Source organism: Lissotriton helveticus, chromosome 2_1 (genome assembly GCF_964261635.1).
Source record: "Lissotriton helveticus chromosome 2_1, aLisHel1.1, whole genome shotgun sequence".
NCBI classification, from domain to species: domain Eukaryota; kingdom Metazoa; phylum Chordata; class Amphibia; order Caudata; family Salamandridae; genus Lissotriton; species Lissotriton helveticus.
The window spans coordinates 1,265,127,471-1,265,147,414 of record NC_136059.1 but is presented as its reverse complement, the minus strand read 5'-3'; positions in this window follow the sequence as shown (position 1 = coordinate 1,265,147,414).

Here is a 19,944-nt window from a genome sequence, read left to right as displayed (position 1 = left end):
CCTTCCCGAGAAAGCTGCATGGTCATTGGCTGTCAACACTTCTAACCAGGAAGTGTTGGCATCCATCTTGTGCTAGTGTTGACAGACAGTGACAACCAATCAGCATGCCTTCCCGAGAAAGCTGCATGCTCATTGGCTGTCAACACTTCTAACCAGGAAGTGTTGGCATGCATCTTGGGTCTCAGTAGACTGAGGCACAATAATGTGTTATGTTAAAGGTTTGTTGAGCGCGACAGCTGCCCCAGCAACGGGGCGTCCCGGCGCTAAGAACCATAGCACAACCTACTGGGGGAAGGGAAGGGAGGAAAGAGACCTACAGACGTGGGAAGAGGTGAGTTTTAATTGCTTTAAGGAACGCGAACAGGTCGTCGAGGCGACGAATATGGAGCGGCAGAGAGTTCCATAGTTTTGCTGCCAGAAGTCTGAAGGAGCAACCCCCGATGCGGCAGAGCTTTGTGCGGGGGACTATTACTAATTGTTGGTCCATGGAGCGAAGATGGCGTTGGGGGGTGTACGGAGTAAGCAGCGACTGGAGGAGTTCAGGGCCCTCCATCTTCAGGATTTTGAAGGCAGTGGTGAAAGCCTTAAATTGAATGCGGGCTTCTAAAGGAAGCCAATGGAGTCTCTGTATGGTGCCTCTAACAGAGCACCTTCTGGGAAGGCCTACAATTGCCCTGGCTGCAGAGTTCTGAATCCGCTGGAGCCTAGTAGTCTCTGCTTTGTTGGCGCCCAATAATAGGACGCTCGCATAGTCCAGGCGGGCCAGGATGGTAGATTGGACGATGAGCTGCCGTGTTTTGGGGTCAAAGAATCCTAGAATGGGATTGAGGCTTCTCAGTATCCCAATGCATGTAGCTGCTACCTTCTTGGTGTGAGTTTGGTAGTTCAGCGCAGAGTCCAGCCATACTCCTAAGTTTTTGACCAGAGATTTGGGAGGGGGTATAGGACCCAGCAGGGGTGGCCACCAGTGGTCGTTCCAGTAGCTGGGGTTCTTACCCAGGAGCAACACCTCGGTTTTGAATTTTCAGTCATCCATTTGGCCACTGCGGCCAGCCCATCCCTAAATTTTGTAGCAGAGGTAGAGGGCCCCTCAGTGAGGGTAATTACCAGCTGTGTGTCGTCAGCGTACGACACCAGCGTGAGATCCCATTCTTTAGCCAATGCCGCCAAGGGCTGCATATACAGATTAAAAAGCAGATAAACAAACGTGTAGTACACAAAAAGGGGGCAGGGTAGAAACACCCTGACCCCCTAGGGCTGCTCAGGTGGTCCCACTAGAATATTAATAAACGTTATCCGCTAATAGAATTAGCATTTAAAAAAACCTTGCAAATTCACTGAAAAAACTATAGGTTTAAGGCCTTATTTAGTTAGGAATTAGCATTTAAAAAACCTTTGAAATTCACTGAAAAAAACATGGGTTTCAGGCCTTATATAGTTAGGAATTAGCATTAAAAAAACGTTTGAATATATAAACATTATCCGCTAATAGAATTAGCATTTAAAGAACCTTGCAAATTCACTGAAAAAACTATAGATTTAAGGCCTTATATAGTTAGGAATTAGCATTTAAAAAACCTTTGAAATTCACTGAAAAACCATAGGTTTCAGGCCTTATATAGTTAGGAATTAGCATTAAAAAAACGTTTGAATATATAAACGTTATCCACTCATAGAATTAGCATTTAAAAAACCTTGCGAATTCAATAAAAAAACATAGGTTTCAGGCCTTATATAGTTAGGAAATAGCATTTAAAAAATCTTTGAAATTCACTGAAAAAACCATAGGTTTCAGGCCTTATATAGTTAGGAATTAGCATTAAAAAAATGTTTGAATATACAAACGTTATCCGCTAATAGAATTAGCATTTAAAAAACCTTGCGAATTCAATGAAAAAAACCATAGGTTTCAGGCTTTATATAGTTAGGAATTAGCATTTAAAAACCTTTGAAATTCACTGAAAAAACCATAGGTTTCAGGCCTTATATAGTTAGGAATTAGCATTAAAAAAACGTTTGAATATGCAAACGTTATCCGCTAATAGAATTAGCATTTAAAAAACCTTGTGAATTCAATGAAAAAAACATAGGTTTCAGGCCTTATTTAGGGGCCTATTACGATGGAGGATTTTCCGCATCCTCCGGGCCGGCGGAAGCCACCGCCGGCCCAGAGGATGCGGAAAATCCTCTGCGGACCCACCAAAGACCCACCGCCACATTAGGATTACTGGTGGGTCCTGGTTTCGGTCAGGGTGGCGGTCACATCCTAATTGCACAGGAGGGAACTCCGCAGGCCATGCGAAGGTTCCCTCCTACTCTATGGTGGCGGACGGACTCAGGTCCGTCCTCCATCATAATTGGCCCCATGGTTAGGAATTAGCATTAAAAAAACCTTGCAAATTCACTGACAAAACCATTGGCTTCAGGCCTTATATAGTTAGGAATTAGCATATAAAAATCCTTTGAAATTCAATGAAAAAACCATAGGTTTCAGGCCTTATATAGTTAGGAATTAGCATTTAAAAAACCTTTGAAATTCACTCAATAAACTATAAGTTTATGGGGTGTTATAGTTAGCTGGACATTTCACTCATACAAAACCATTGAAATTGCTCCTATATAGTTAGTTGGACTAACTATATTTCGCGCACCCGCAATCCACTGCTGATGATGTCACATATTACATCATTCATGACATGGTCAGTGACATCACTGATGACATCTCAAATGACCGGGGAGGATCAAACAATTGATTCCATTGTCTTAAACATAAATGTTTATTTAGATTGTAGTGAAAAATAGTTTCGTGATATTGTCATCATATCAACAAAAATTATTTTTGGCAAAATCCACAAGTGGTCATTACATGAAGACTCCGATGCATTTTGGGCGGACAGCCCTTTGTCAAGGAGCACTGAAAGAAGAGGAAACGAGCCTCAGTAAAAGGAAGATGCGAGGAAAAAACAAAAAAAAGGTAAATAACGCATGCAGAAAGTCAAGGGTGTGCGTGAATAATACTAGAGCAATAGTGAAGGGTTCAGTAGCGAGGGTGACTAAAATAGTGGTGAGGGTGCTCATAACGGTAAAAAAGACGTAATAGGTTTATGAGGGAGTTGGAAGGCGGGCGAAATAACAAGTGAGTGATGCGATACGATGGCTAGATTGCCAAGACTTATCATGCTGGGGTCGTCCTGGTGAAGGAAAGCGTGTCTAGCTATACGAGCGGGTGAAATGGTAGGTACAAGCGTGGTGGAAGCTGAAAGGGAAACTTACTTCATGGTGAAAAACGCCAGGCAGGCGTGAGTCCAATCGATAGTCAGTCAGGTTTGTGGGTAAGAAAACCGGTGGCCTCCGGTGTGGTTTAAAGTGAAGGTGGGCCATAGAAATAAAGAAAGGACTAGCTTGGTGTGTAAGAGGACAAATTGACATCAACATGGACGAACCCCTTTTACTATGTACAGCCGACGTCAGCTCCTTGTACACTTCTATACCCCACCAAGGGGGCATAGAAGCCATTGAACAAGCTTTACTACAGAGCGACATTGACATGCCCATGCAAGCATTCCTAATGGAACTTATGGTATATACTCTATACCATAGTTACTTTCAACAAGATGACAAGTGGTACCTTCAGCTATCCGGGATGGCCATGGGAAACTGCGCGGGTCCAACGTATGCTAATATTTATATGCAAAATTTTGAAAATCTATACATATATGGCAACACTAACATCAACGATAAGATCAAGATGTACGTGAGGTACATCGACGACCTCTTCTTCATGTGGACAGACACCAAAGATGCTCTCACCAAAGCTCTCTGTGAACTGAATACAACAGATGAGCGCATCAAATTGACCTGACAAATGAGTGACACAGAGATCTCTTTTCTGGACGTCAGCGTCAAGATTACTGACAGAGGGATAATGACCGATCTACACCGAAAAGCCACAGATCGTAACAATACGTTACATTACACGAGTTTCCATCAAGGATCTCTCAAGAGGCATTTACCATATTCACAAATGTTACATGTGAAACGTATCGTCTCCGACGAAAACACTCTTAACATCAGAATTCAAGAAATGCATGATCGATTCTCCAATAGAGGTTACCCCGAACCCATCCTCAAAGAAGCCCACTCTCGAGTCGCAGTCATCAGCAGAAAAGAAAGCCTCACCAAAAAGATTAAACCCACTGATCAACGCATGGTACTAGTGTCCAAATATTCCACGTCAAGTGCTACCTTTAAGAAAATCATCCTCAATCACTGGCCCATTCTACAGATGGAACCCGACTTTAGGGACAGTTTTGTAACTCCTCCACTTTTCGCCTACACACGCAGCAATAATATGAAGGAAATTCTCACCAAAAAACCCCTTACACATAAAGACTACAAAGGAACCTTGCCGTGTATGAACTGCAATAACTGCAACTGTGTAATCAAAGGTAACACCATAAGACACCCCATGAAAGGCTATCCCATCAAATTACATGTCAACGCGACCTGTGACTCTACGAATCTGATCTATGCCATTAAATGCCCTTGTGGCCAAATGTATATAGGTAAAACCGAGAGAAAAATCAAAGTACGTATTAATGAACATAAGTCCAACATTCGTACCAAAAATCAGAAATCTAATGTCGCCGTTCATTTTAATGCATCCCACCACACCATCGCTCAATTGCAATTCACCGTTCTAGAAATGATTGTTAAAAATGAAGGAACAGACAATCGCAAACAGCTCCTTCAAAGAGAACTCAAATGGATTTACCGCTTGCAAACCCTGAAACCGCATGGACTCAACGATCGCGTTGAATTTAGTTGCTATTTATAAATATTGATGTCGTATCATTAACTGTATAGTTGGATATCTCTCATTGCTCTGCATCTACTTTCTCTCACGTTATCATCTTCGTTACTTTTGTTATCTTTTCACTTTTCGTCACCGCTCTAAGATGGCCGCTACATTCCTCTTACACACCAAGCTAGTCCTTTCTTTATTTCTATGGCCCACCTTCACTTTAAACCACACCGGAGGCCACCGGTTTTCTTACCCACAAACCTGACTGACTATCGATTGGACTCACGCCTGCCTGGCGTTTTTCACCATGAAGTAAGTTTCCCTTTCAGCTTCCACCATGCGTGTACCTACCAGTTCACCCGCTCGTATAGCTAGACACGCTTTCCTTCACCAGGACGACCCCAGCATGCTAAGTCTTGGCAATCTAGCCATCGTATTGCATCACTCACTTGTTAATTCGCCCGACTTCCAACTCCCTCATAAACCTATTACGTCTTTTTTACCGTTATGAGCACCCTCACCACTATTTTAGTCACCCTCGCTACTGAACCCTTCACTATTGCTCTAGTATTATTCACGCACACCCTTGACTTTCTGCATGCGTTATTTACCTTTTTTTTGTTTTTTCCTCGCATCTTCCTTTTACTGAGGCTCGTTTCCTCTTCTTTCAGTGCTCCTTGACAAAGGGCTGTCCGCCCGAAATGCATCGGAGTCTTCATGTAACGACCACTTGTGGATTTTGCCAAAAATAATTTTTGTTGATATGATGACAATATCACGAAACTATTCTTCACTACAATCTAAATAAACATTTATGTTTAAGACAATGGAATCAATTGTTTGATCCTCCCCGGTGTGCCCCTTTGGAATGTACCCGCATGTTCATGCGCACATGACTCTTTCTACTATTCCATAGGCGTTTGGACGGAAACGCCTCCAAAGAGTGCACCCAACCGTTTAATTTTGCTCGTTAAACTCTAATAAGCCTGATGTGCACCCTCTACCCTTACCTCTTGTCATTTCCTCGGTCCGCTCAACTTGAGGGTAGCACGCCATAGTCATGCAATTCGACGAGATCAGTAAAACTACTGAAGCGAGAGCACACACTCTCGCCTACAACGAAGATGAATGCCAACGCATTTACTCCCTGATTGAAGAAGACATTAGCCCCATCACAACTTCCCGCACCAAAGAGCAATGTTTGAGACAACTATTATATCTCTCTAAACGACACATTAATCAAAAGCTCCACGCGAGCACATTACTTAAATACCATCGAGCCCTCAGAATTCCCCGTGGGTTAAGGATAGCCCTTAAGCCTTCACTTTGTAAAAACTCTAAAACATTCTGAGAAAAATGGGATGGAAAATTGAATAAATGTAGCCTCGACTTGATTTTACTCATAGTGGAAGAACTTTCTGGTATTCTTAAAGACTTGGAGAAGGAAATTCTTGAAGCTGACCGTGAATTAAAAGATTTACTTACCCCTGAAGAACTGACCACCACTCTTGAAGACATCAAGCAAATACTTGAAAAACATAGTAAAGACATTAATGACCGTAGTCAGAAAATTCAGGAGAGACACTCGCGACTACAAGTTAGATGAAGTGTACACCTGGGCTGATGTCTATGCCCAACTACGCCGCAACCGACCTCCGAACACTCAAACTGATACCTCATCTTCCGGGAGTGATTCCACCTACCGCCCTTTCCAAAAAACCCACACGGCCACACCTATGATTGACACTGCCACTAGCAACCAAGCGAGTACATCTTCCACTGGACCACAACAACCATCCCAGGTTCATTTTTTAGCATCAGGCCAAGAAATCATAGAAGACCCAGGAGGAGCCAAAAGAAAGGAAACAGAAAAAAGTCCTCCAATGACCAGAAGCACAGTAACCAAGAAGGATCCCAAACCCAAAAAAAACACTTAGTCATCCACATCTCTGACACACCTCTTAATAACTATCAAATGAATTTACTCGAAAAAGGTACGTCATTTATACCGGTGACCCACACCAACCTACTTGAACTTGAAGTATCTACTTTCAAACTGACTCGAAAACTGAGGCTGCGGCATTTCTTTGACAACACATTACCTGTAAACACCAATGAAAGATTCAACCAACTTAAGGGATTGCGACCACCTAGCACATACCAAGCTCCCAACAGTCACAAGTGCATTGACCTTTTTGAAAATCTGGTTCGTCAGGATCTGTCTAAAATCAACTTCAAAACTACCTCTAAACAAAAAAACATCACACAAAAGGATTTGGACACACTTAAAAATCTGGCAAACAACCCGCATATAAAATGTGTGAAAGCTGATAAGGGCGGCGCCCTTGTGATCCTGAACACTAGCATGTACACCCAGCGTCTACATGAGCACATCCAAGACGTCGATACCTATATGCAATTGGACTACAACCCTACCAGGGAGTTCCAATCCATTCTACAAAACATAGTACTCAAGGCGCACGAAGCTGGCACCATTGAAGATCGCACCAAAAACTATCCACTGCGAGATCACCCCAAAAGCCCTGTTATACACATGTCGCCCAAGATTCACAAGAACCTATTTGATCCACCCTTCAGACCGATTGTTTCAACCAAAGGATCAATACATGAGCCAGTCGGTAAATTTATCGACAGATACCTGCAACCTTTTGTTATCAAAATGACCAGCTACATTAAGGACACTACCGAATTCCTACTTAAACTGGCACAAATTGACATCAACATGGACGAACCCCTTTTACTATGTACAGCCGATGTCAGCTCCTTGTACACTTCTATACCCCACCAAGGGGGCATAGAAGCCATTGAACAAGCTTTACTACAGAGCGACATTGACATGCCCATGCAAGCATTCCTAATGGAACTTATGGTATATACTCTATACCATAGTTACTTTCAACAAGATGACAAGTGGTACCTTCAGCTATCCGGGATGGCCATGGGAAACTGCGCGGCTCCAACGTATGCTAATATTTATATGCAAAATTTTGAAAATCTATACATATATGGCAACACTAACATCAACGATAAGATCAAGATGTACGTGAGGTACATCGACGACCTCTTCTTCATGTGGACAGACACCAAAGATGCTCTCACCAAAGCTCTCTGTGAACTGAATACAAAAGATGAGCGCATCAAATTGACCTGGCAAATGAGTGACACAGAGATCTTTTTTCTGGACGTCAGCGTCAAGATTACTGACAGAGGGATAATGACCGATCTACACCGAAAATCCACAGATCGTAACAATACGTTAAATTACACGAGTTTCCATCAAGGATCTCTCAAGAGGCATTTACCATATTCACAAATGTTACGTGTGAAACGTATCGTCTCCGACGAAAACACTCTTAACATCAGAATTCAAGAAATGCATGATCCATTCTCCAATAGAGGTTACCCCCAACCCATCCTCAAAGAAGCCCACTCTCGAGTCGCAGTCATCAGCAGAAAAGAAAGCCTCACCAAAAAGATTAAACCCACTGATCAACGCATGGTACTAGTGTCCAAATATTCCACGTCAAGTGCTACCTTTAAGAAAATCAACCCGCAATCACTGGCCCATTTTACAGATGGAACCCGACTTTAGGGACAGTTTTGTAACTCCTCGACTTTTTGCCTACACACGCAGCAATAATATGAAGGAAATTCTCACCAAAAAAACCCTTACACATAAAGACTACAAAGGAACCTTGCCGTGTATGAACTGCAATAACTGCAACTGTGTAATCAAAGGTAACACCATAAGACACCCCATGAAAGGCTATCCCATCAAATTACATGTCAACGCGACCTGTGACTCTACGAATCTGATCTATGCCATTAAATGCCCTTGTGGCCAAATGTATATAGGTAAAACCGAGAGAAAAATCAAAGTACGTATTAATGAACATAAGTCCAACATTCGTACCAAAAATCAGAAATCTAATGTCGCCGTTCACTTTAATGCATCCCACCACACCATCGCTCAATTGCAATTCACCGTTCTAGAAATGATTGTTAAAAATGAAGGAACAGACAATCGCAAACGGCTCCTTCAAAGAGAACTCGAATGGATTTACCGCTTGCAAACCCTGAAACCGCATGGACTCAACGATCGCGTTGAATTTAGTTGCTATTTATAAATATTGATGTCGTATCATTAACTGTATAGTTGGATATCTCTCATTGCTCTGCATCTACTTTCTCTCACGTTATCATCTTCGTTACTTTTGTTATCTTTTCACTTTTCGTCACCGCTCTAAGATGGCCGCTACATTCCTCTTACACACCAAGCTAGTCCTTTCTTTATTTCTATGGCCCACCTTCACTTTAAACCACACCGGAGGCCACCGGTTTTCTTACCCACAAACCTGACTGACTATCGATTGGACTCACGCCTGCCTGGCGTTTTTCACCATGAAGTAAGTTTCCCTTTCAGCTTCCACCACGCGTGTACTTACCATTTCACCCGCTCGTATAGCTAGACACGCTTTCCTTCACCAGGACGACCCCAGCATGCTAAGTCTTGGCAATCTAGCCATCGTATCGCATCACTCACTTGTTAATTCGCCCGCCTTCCAACTCCCTCATAAACCTATTACGTCTTTTTTACCGTTATGAGCACCCTCACCACTATTTTAGTCATCCTCGCTACTGAACCCTTCACTATTGCTCTAGTATTACTCACGCACACCCTTGACTTTCTGCATGCGTTATTTTCCTTTTTTTTGTTTTTTCCTCGCATCTTCCTTTTACTGAGGCTCGTTTCCTCTTCTTTCAGTGCTCCTTGACAAAGGGCTGTCCGCCCGAAATGCATCGGAGTCTTCATGTAACGACCACTTGTGGATTTTGCCAAAAATAATTTTTGTTGATATGATGACAATATCACGAAACTATTCTTCACTACAATCTAAATAAACATTTATGTTTAAGACAATGGAATCAATTGTTTGATCCTCCCCGGTGTGCCCCTTTGGAATGTACCCGCATGTTCATGCGCACATGACTCTTTCTACTATTCAATAGCCGTTTGGACGGAAACGCCTCCAAAGAGTGCACCCAACCGTTTAATTTTGCTCGTTAAACTCTAATAAGCCTGCTGTGCACCCTCTACCCTTACCTCTTGACATCTCAAATGACATCACTGATGACATCATCCACGTGACAATCACATACACCTTTTCATACACTAGTAAAATCTTTCATCACTCTTTGTAAAATACAGAGTATCATATTTAAATCCATTGACACAGCAATACAAGTATCTAAAAACCCACTCAGTGATTCCTAGATGTATACACACATCTAATCACTTACCTGTAGATTCAATCATACATGCTGTCAATGAAAAATAGAACACTATCAAAAATACTTATACTCTTATATCGTCATTACACACCAGCACACAACCTATTAAAATATGAAGTTATCCTACTCACTTATGCAAACAATGGATCATACTTACATATTTACTTAGCTACACACTTATACAAACACAACTTCATCTATTCATTTAGATAGTAAGTCATACTTACTGTATTATAAAATCATTATTACAAGTATACAGTCATCCATAAAGTCACTTACAGAATCATTGAGTCTTATGAATACTTATTTATATACAAAAACTGACATATACACTGCCTTTTATTTTTCTACTTTGTTGGACATGCACCAAAGAGAAATATATTTGCTCATCACCACTGCCATAAAGATATTCACTCACCCAAACAACTATTATAACATGTAGTTTTAACTTCATATATCTACTGAATCAACTATTCACACATCTTTGGGCACTCACACACCCCCACCGAACCACACACACATTCACTCTCCAATACAAATACTCAGTTAACTAATTAATAACTAATATAGACTTTCACATAGCTAGTAACCAACTGGAGAACCAGTTTACACAACAACTGACAAAGTGATACAGATATTCACACAGTTTAGTCACTATTCACTATATTTAGTGAGACACTATACATTGTTAAAGTAAACAGTCAATTACATTGCTACTAAATCCTCCATCCAAATTTTTATTTTTATATATCCACTCATTCGTCAATGCAAATTGCTATATATAATGCATATTTAAATAACGAAGCAAACCACATTCACTGGATGATGTCATCAGTGATGTCATCAGTGATGTCATCAGTGATGTCGTCAGTGATGTCACTGACCATGTCATGAATGATGTAAAATGTGACATCATCAGCAGTGGATTGCGGGTGTGCGAAATATAGTTAGTCCAACTAACTATATAGCAGCAATTTCAATGGTTTTTTATGAGTGAAATGTCCAGTTTATTGAGTGAATTTCAAAGGTTTTTTAAATGCTAATTCCTAACTATATAAGGCCTGAAACCTATGGTTTTTTCCATTGAATATATATATATATATATATATATATATATATATATATATATATATATATTCACTGAAAAAACCATAGGTTATAGACCATATATAGTTAGGAATTAGCATTTACAAAACCTTGAAAATTCACTGAAAAAACCATAGGTTATAGACCATATATAGTTAGGAATTAGCATTTAAAAAACCTTATTTTACTCACACAAAACCATTGAAATTCCATATATAGTTAGTTGCACTAACTATATATCGCGCACCTGCAATCCACTGCTGATGATGTCACATATTACATCATTCATGACATGGTCAGTGACATCACTGATGACATCACTGATGACATCTCAAATGACATCACTGATGACATCACTGATGACATCTCATTTGACATCAATGACCACATCACTGATGATATCATTCATGTGACAATACAATGCATCTCCTCACATTTTAATATAACCTCTGTTTCACCCAGTGTTAAATACAGAATATAATTTTTGAAACCATTGACACACCAATACTAGTTACTACATACGCACTCACTGATTCCTACGTCTACACACACCTTCACTCATTCACCCATACTATCATTCATACATACAATCACTCATCTTTACAACACTATCATATGCACTCATACACCTATACAGACACTCACAGTCTGCCACTCATCCATGGAGTTACTCACACACCTAGTCAGTCCTGTAAAGAATCAATGACACTTCCATTTTCTTGTCTATACAGTTAAACATAGAGCACCTTACATTTTCAAACATATACTAACACATACTTACCTTGTTATACAATCATTGATACAAGTACACATTGATCTGCACAGAGTCACACACCTCCCAGCCAGCCACACACACACTCAGTCTCCCATACAAATACTTGGACAATCAATCAGTAACCCATATAGTTAATCATATAGCTACTGATCAAAACATGCAGCAGTTTACAGAACAACAGACATAATGATGCACAAATTAAGACACTTTAGTCACTAACCCATGCACTCAGTGAGACACATTTAATCACTCACTCATGCATTCAGTCATGCACCTACTAAATCCTTTGTCCAGACACTTATACTTCCACTCATTCTTCAATATGTAAGACACATTTTAACTTTACAGAAACATACAGTCACTGGATGTTGTCATCAGTGATGTCATCAGTGATGTCATTTGAGATGTCATCAGTGATGTCATCAGTGATGTCACTGACCATGTCATGAATGATGTAATATGTGACATCATCAGCAGTGGATTGCAGGTGCGCGATATATAGTTAGTGCAACTAACTATATATGGAATTTCAATGGTTTTGTGTGAGTAAAATAAGGTTTTTTAAATGCTAATTCCTAACTATATATGGTCTATAACCTATGGTTTTTTCAGTGAATTTTCAAGGTTTTGTAAATGCTAATTCCTAACTATATATGGTCTATAACCTATGGTTTTTTCAGTGAATTTCAATGGTTTTTTAATAGCAAATATCATAAGCTGTCGAATGTCAAGTACGTGGTAAGTGAAAACATTTTCGTGTTTATGCACACTGATCTGCTTTGAATGGTGCCCCCCCCCCCCTCATTTCTATTAGGAGTACTCTCTCTTTGCAGATAGTGAAAGGTAGTTAACGCAGGTCTTTGCCCCCATTGTAATCCGTCGTGCCTGCTTCTCTCTCCATTTGATTCATTGTTATCCAAGTATTTACTGTTTTAGAATTAGTTCTCTTTGGTTCATTCTCTATTTACAAACAAACACAGAGTCGCAATACTCTGTTTAGTCTTTGCAGATAACGAAAAATCGTGTAAAAAAAAAGAAAAAGAATCCAGCAAAATCAGTAGGCCACTAATGGGATCTCTTTTTGACCTCGCAAAAATAGAAACATTAGGAACAACCCCTCATGACAAATACAAAACTAGTGAGATGAACTGAACTCCACACAATGATGGCTGCAAAACAGCTCGGCTCCGCCACCCACCCCGCCCAAAATAACGATAAAGAACGGCTGCCATGATTGGTTGCGGAATGACCACGACGGAGCTACGAAATGGTGCTGCTCTCATGCTAACCCCAGCTTCAGTCTGAAACATCCAGAAACACTGTAGACTACCAATTCGATCAGTTCCGGTAGCGCCCCAATGTAACCCGGTAGAGAAGAACTAGCCCTCCCCTCTTTGACTGATGGTTCTTGTTGCCTGTCCCTTCTGTTGTCATTTAACAGAACTATTTAGCCTGCTGAAAGGGGTTGTGTTCCGACCGCTGGTTGGTGGAGACATTTTGACTATATTCTGTACCTGCGTTGTCGCGTAATGCGTCATATGACGCGCCGCGTTAGCGCATCCGGAAGTCATCCGGGGCGCGCAGCGCGTAACGTAAGCATAACAAGTCATGTGACTTGTTAATAAAACTTTTCATTGGTTCATTTTACTTTTCTTATTGTAATGATGAAAGACTTGATCATATGACCTAAAAATTACGCTTTTCATTACTTCCGAACATTATTTTTTCTTAAATATATGTTATAATGTTCCAGGCTAATGTACTTTCCCGGAAATTTTACAACTGTCCTGCAAGTAAAATATATTCTTTTTTCGAGAAAAAGAGCGTTTCTTCGTCCCATGACGGAGCCGTTGAGCAAAAGAGGGTCGACCTGCTGTCTTAGTCGCCGATACGCCTGAATATGAGATTCTTATCGATCACTTTATGTTGCAGGAATAGAAAACACAACAGCCCTTGACCATTTATCTTTACTGCGTTCCTTCGTATTATACCTTTTACCCTTCATGTAATTGGTCTGCTTTATTTCACTTGCCTTTTAATGATTCTAAAACAGTGACTATTATTAAAAACTTTACCAATGTATATACTACTACCATGTTTTCTTTTAAAAACCTTTATTGTGAAAATTTCATTATACAAATACGAGCCTATAACCACGTGGGCCGGCCACGGAGCAAACTGTAATCGTATATGATGAATAGACATTTACACTGTAGAGGAACGTAACGGGCGGGCCATTAGGTTGCAAGAACTAAGGTGTCTAACAGTTACGGAATCGGTGGACGTACATTTTATAATTAAAATACGACAGGGCCAGTTACAATAAAATTATCTAGATATACATTTGCGGGCAAGTACCATGGGTGACGTTAATTCGAACTTTCAACAGTACAGTAATCAATAACACATCAGAACTTAATATCAATAGGGATGTCGAAATATTCAATCAATTCTCGTCCCCGCCCGCCATGTGCTTCAAAACTGCATACGTATCTCGTGATTTCAAGGTTCTGCAACCAGTACACAACAAGGAGTTACGAGTCCCATTTATTCTGGCGCCATTTTGGGCGAGGACGGGCAGGTCCAGGATATAGTCAAAATGTCTCTACCAACCATCGACTATGATGATGTTCATATGCTGTATTTATTAGAGTAACACTCAGATGTCCACATGAAATAAATTTGCCACAATCTAAACATGTCATTTTAATCTTTCCAAAGTTCTTCTAAATATTTGGGACCGTTTCCCTTGCCTCTGAAGCTCTCAGTGCCACTTCTTTGATGAATGTACTAGCAGGTCAGGGGTTCTCCTCCAAATCTCTCTTTTATGCAGCACTATAATTAATTGTTGCCACCTCTCCATATGACGATGCATGGTATAGTTACCACAACTATATTTTTTTTCGGTTCCTCTAGAGAGTTCATCGTGGCAGATGAAGCGTGTAACGTACCGGGCATTTACCTTTTTTTGCATGTACAGGAAAGGAAAAAAAAATCGAGCGTCCGAGTTCTAAGGTGTCCCAGGGCCATTTTAGTGGACCAGGCCCAAATCCAAAGAACAGGCCGCCATTTTGAGAGTCCTGTTGCAGCCGCCTGTCGCTGTAGCATCAAGAGCAGCCGAAACTCAGCTGAATGGCAACTGAAACGGTAAAGGGGCGCCCCACTACAGCAGACGAGCCAGGCCCAAATCCAAAGAACTGCTATCTCACAGGCTAATGGGGCGACCCACGCCGAGTTTCAGCATTGTAGGATGACCACACAAGTACAGCAACTTGCTAGACATCACCTCGGTGCCATCCGGATCTCGGCGCCCCACTGCAGATGAAGTGCCTCTCAACTATGAAACCACCACGGTGACATCCGGATCTTGGCGCGTTGTGCTGCCTTCGGCCTATTCGCACATCGGTCCGCTACTGACGCCATCTCACAGGCTAATGGGGTGACCCACGCCGAGTTTCAGCATTGTAGGATGACCACAGCAACTTGCTAGACATCACCTCAGTGCCATCCGAATCTTGGCATCTCAACGCCTAGTGGTATCTTCCATACAAAAAATATTGTTACGCTGCCTTTGGCCCCATTCGCACACCAGTCCGCAACTTAGACATCACCTCGGTGCCATCCGGATCTTGGCATCTCAGCGCCTTGTGGTGTCAGTCAGAAAATATTGTTGTGCTGCCTTCGGCCTATTCGCAAATCCAAAGAACTGCTATCTCACAGGCTAATGGGGCGACCCACGCCGAGTTTCAGCATTGTAGGATGACCACACAAGTACAGCAACTTGCTAGACATCACCTCGGTGCCATCCGGATCTCGGCGCCCCACTGCAGATGAAGTGCCTCTCAACTATGAAACCACCACGGTGACATCCGGATCTTGGCGCGTTGTGCTGCCTTCGGCCTATTCGCACATCGGTCCGCTACTGACGCCATCTCACAGGCTAATGGGGTGACCCACGCCGAGTTTCAGCATTGTAGGATGACCACACCAACTTGCTAGACATCACCTCAGTGCCATCCGAATCTTGGCATCTCAACGCCTAGTGGTATCTTCCATACAAAAAATATTGTTACGCTGCCTTTGGCCCCATTCGCACACCAGTCCGCAACTTAGACATCACCTCGGTGCCATCCGGATCTTGGCATCTCAGCGCCTTGTGGTGTCAGTCAGAAAATATTGTTGTGCTGCCTTCGGCCTATTCGCACATCGGTCCGCTACTGACGCCATCTCACAGGCCAACGGGGCGCCCCACGCCGACTTTCAGCATTGTAGGATGGCCACACCAGTACCACAACTTGCAAGACACCACCTCGGTGCCATCCGGATCTTGGCATCTCAGCGCCTTGTGGTCTCTTCTACACCGGAAATATAGTAGAAAATATTGTTGCGCTGCCTTTAGCCCCATTCACACATCAGTCCGCTACTGACACCATCTCACAGGCCAACGGGGCGCCCCACGCCGACTTTCAACATTGTAGGATGGCCACAGAAGTGCGACAACTTACTAGACACCACCTCGGTGCCATCCGGATCTTGGCGCGTTGTGCTGCCTTCGGCCTATTCGCACATCGGTCCGCTACTGACGCAAACTCACAGGCCAACGGGGCGCCCCACGCCGACTTTCAGCATTGTAGGATGGCCACACCAGTGCGGCAACTTCCTACACACCACCTCGGTGCCATCCGGATCTTCGCGCGTAGTGAAGCTGCAGCAGCTGCAAATAAGCTTCAGACAGTGTTACAACCGCTGCTCAGAACTCTCAACTATGACACCACCTCGATGCCATCCGGATCTTGGCGCGTTGTGTTGCCTTCGGCCTATTCGCACATCGGTCCGCTACTGACACCGCCTCACGTGCCAACGTATTTTCTCCACATTTTATACCCTATGCCGCATAACAGGTCATGTGACTTCTTTATAAAACTTTTCATTGGTTCATTTTACTTTTGGTTTCCTAATGATGGAAGGCTTGATCATATGACCTAAAAACAACACTTTTCATTGGATGAAAACTTTTTTTTCCCCCCAAACGATGAAAGCCCCACCTTGTTTCTGGATGTTTCAGACTGAAGCTGGCGTCACCATGAGAGCACCACCATCTCGTAGCTCCGTCGTGGTCATTCCGCGAGCAATCATGGCAGCCGCTCCCCACCAGAAGCCTGCAGGAGTCGGGGCCCCCAAAACTTTTGATGAATTCTCAAGGCGGAGGGGACGCTTTCGAGAATGGGGTCCAAGACCTAGCAGACAAGCGTCCGATTTCCAAGGTGTCCCAGGGCCATTTCAGTGGACCAGGCCCAAAAAGGAAACAGCCTGCCGCCATTTTGAGAGTCCTGTGGCAGCCGCCTATCGCTGCACCGCAAGAGTGGGCGCAACTCAGCTGAATGGCGGATTTTGACACAGTGGACCAAAAGCGGACGGAATGGCAACTGAAACGGTAAAGGGGCGCCCCACTACAACAGATGACACTCCACCTGGAGAGGCCCGTTCACGCCGCCTCCCCCGGGGCGCCCCACGCCGTTATTCGGAGCAGCATTGTAGGATACCAAAACCAGTGCGGCAACTTACTGGACATCACCTTGGTGCCATCGTTCTGCTGCCTTGGAACTATTCGCACAACAGTTTGCTACTGATGACCCACCCCCCGCGACGCCCCACGCCGTTATTTGCTGGGTGGCAACTTACTAGACATCACTTTTGTGTCATCTAGATTTCGGCGCGTTCTGCTGCCTTGGAACTATTCGCACAACAGTTTGCTACTGATCACCCACCCCCCGCGACGCCCCACGCCGGAAATCTGGACGTTGTGCTGCGTTGGGACTATTCGCACAGCCGACCGCTACTTCGTTGTTTTTCTCTAAAAATGTTTATATGTTATTACTATTTTTGTTTTCTTGTATATATTTATAAATTATTAAAGTTTTATAATCTTACTACTTTGTCGGAGTGCTATATATTTTTAATGTGACACATAATTGTAAAAACTTTGATGTACAAAGAGTCATCCCTGGAATCTTCCGCTTCACGCTCGGTCCCCTCCCCAATCACAATACAGGATGGTTTTCAGATAATAGCAACGCTTCTGCTGTGACGGATCTCATCGAGTGTGGGCCTTGATCTACTATAACTCCTTTGAAGACGGGTGATTCTTTACAGCTGTGGCCATAAACTACATCTGCAGGGCTAGCTGATAGCCTAGGACCGGCCTGGACAATCGGACACAGAGGAAAAGGAGTGTCAGAGGGTGCGGTAGTGAATAGGGCGAAAGGGAGGTGTCGGGCGGGCACAGGGTGTGATTCTCAGGGAAGAACAGCGCAGATGGGGGGAGGTTTATTACCCATGCATAAAACAGAGAGCGGGGGTGACCACTGCCTGGGGGAGATGCTTGCGAGGGTGGGGAGCCATGGTAAGGATCGACAGCGTTCACAGAGTGGATCTGGTCAAGGCATCTAAAATGGCTGCCGTGCACGACAAAAGTGTGGCATTTGAAAAAAGACAAGATGGCGCACACAATGTTTTTCAACAATTCCTGATTTCCTTCGAATCGAACGTTAACAGACGTTGGGGCATATTACCAAAGTTAAGCGATATTTATCCCTAACGATGCATTGCAAAGATTTTTTTACCGTCAGAAATTATCGCAGATAAACCTTGCTATTATCAAGGTTTATCGCAAATACGATAAAAAACGAGCGCAATGCATTAATGTCGCTGAAAACTCCGCGATATTCATGCATTACCGAGCTAATGCTCTTAGCCATGTTATCCACCTCCCATTGGATAACATGGCTAAGAACTGCTCAGGGCAGCTGTTACTTTTTGGAGATATTCGCGCTTATCTCGAATATTTCCAAAAGTTGATAATAGGAGATAGCGATGTTAGCGACTGTTTCCAGTCGCTAACATCTTGGCATGCCCACTTTGCATGTCATTAGTGATAAATATCACTCACATGCAAAGTGGGACCCAAGATGGTCGCTATCTCCTACTAGCCGTCGCTAACTGGTGTTAGCAACAGCTAGGTAATACACATATAATTTTATCTCCGCGAAGCGGAGCGCTGTTACAGATATATATCTTGTTTTTGAACGTTAATTTCTCAAAATGCACTGAAGCACATATATTGAGACATAGCAAAGGCACATCGGGCTACCAGTCCCTAATATTTTACCAAGTTTCGTGCAAATCCATTCAGCCGTTCGATTATTATTATTATTATTTTTTTTTGCCCCGCGGGGCCCTTTTAAAACCTCCACATCAAACCTAGGGGGTCAGCGAGGATCTACTATGCCCCCTTATGGTCATCAGCCGTTCGATTATTATTATTATTTTTTTTTTTGCCCCGCGGGGCCCTTTTAAAACCTCCACATCAAACCTAGGGGGTCAGCGAGGATCTACTATGCCCCCTTATGGTCATTTGCCCCTTCGCTTTGGCCTCCTCTTGTCTCTCGATCCTACCGAGAGACAAGATGGCGGCCGCTACGTACTGTTTGGAATGTTTACAGACACCGGAGAGCCAATCAGCTTCGCTTCGCAAAGCTCCGTAACGCGAAAAGTACGCGAAGCGGTGCGCTGTTACAGATATATATCTTTTTTTGAACGTTAATTTCTCAAAATCCACTGAAGCACATATATTGAGACCTAGCAAAGGCACATCGGGCTACCAGTCCCTACAATTTTGCCAAGTTTCGTGCAAATCCATTCAGCCGTTCGATTATTATTATTATTATTTTTTTTTGCCCCGCGGGGCCCTTTTAAAACCTCCACATCAAACCTAGGGGGTCAGCGAGGATCTACTATGCCCCCTTATAGTTATTTCCCCCTTTGTTTTGACCTCCTCTTGTCTCTCGATCCTACCGAGAGACAAGATGGCGGCCGCTACGGACTGTTTGGAATGTTGACAGACGCCGGAGAACCAATCAGCTTCGCTTCACAAAGCTCCGTTGCGCGAAAAGTACGCGTCCTGGGC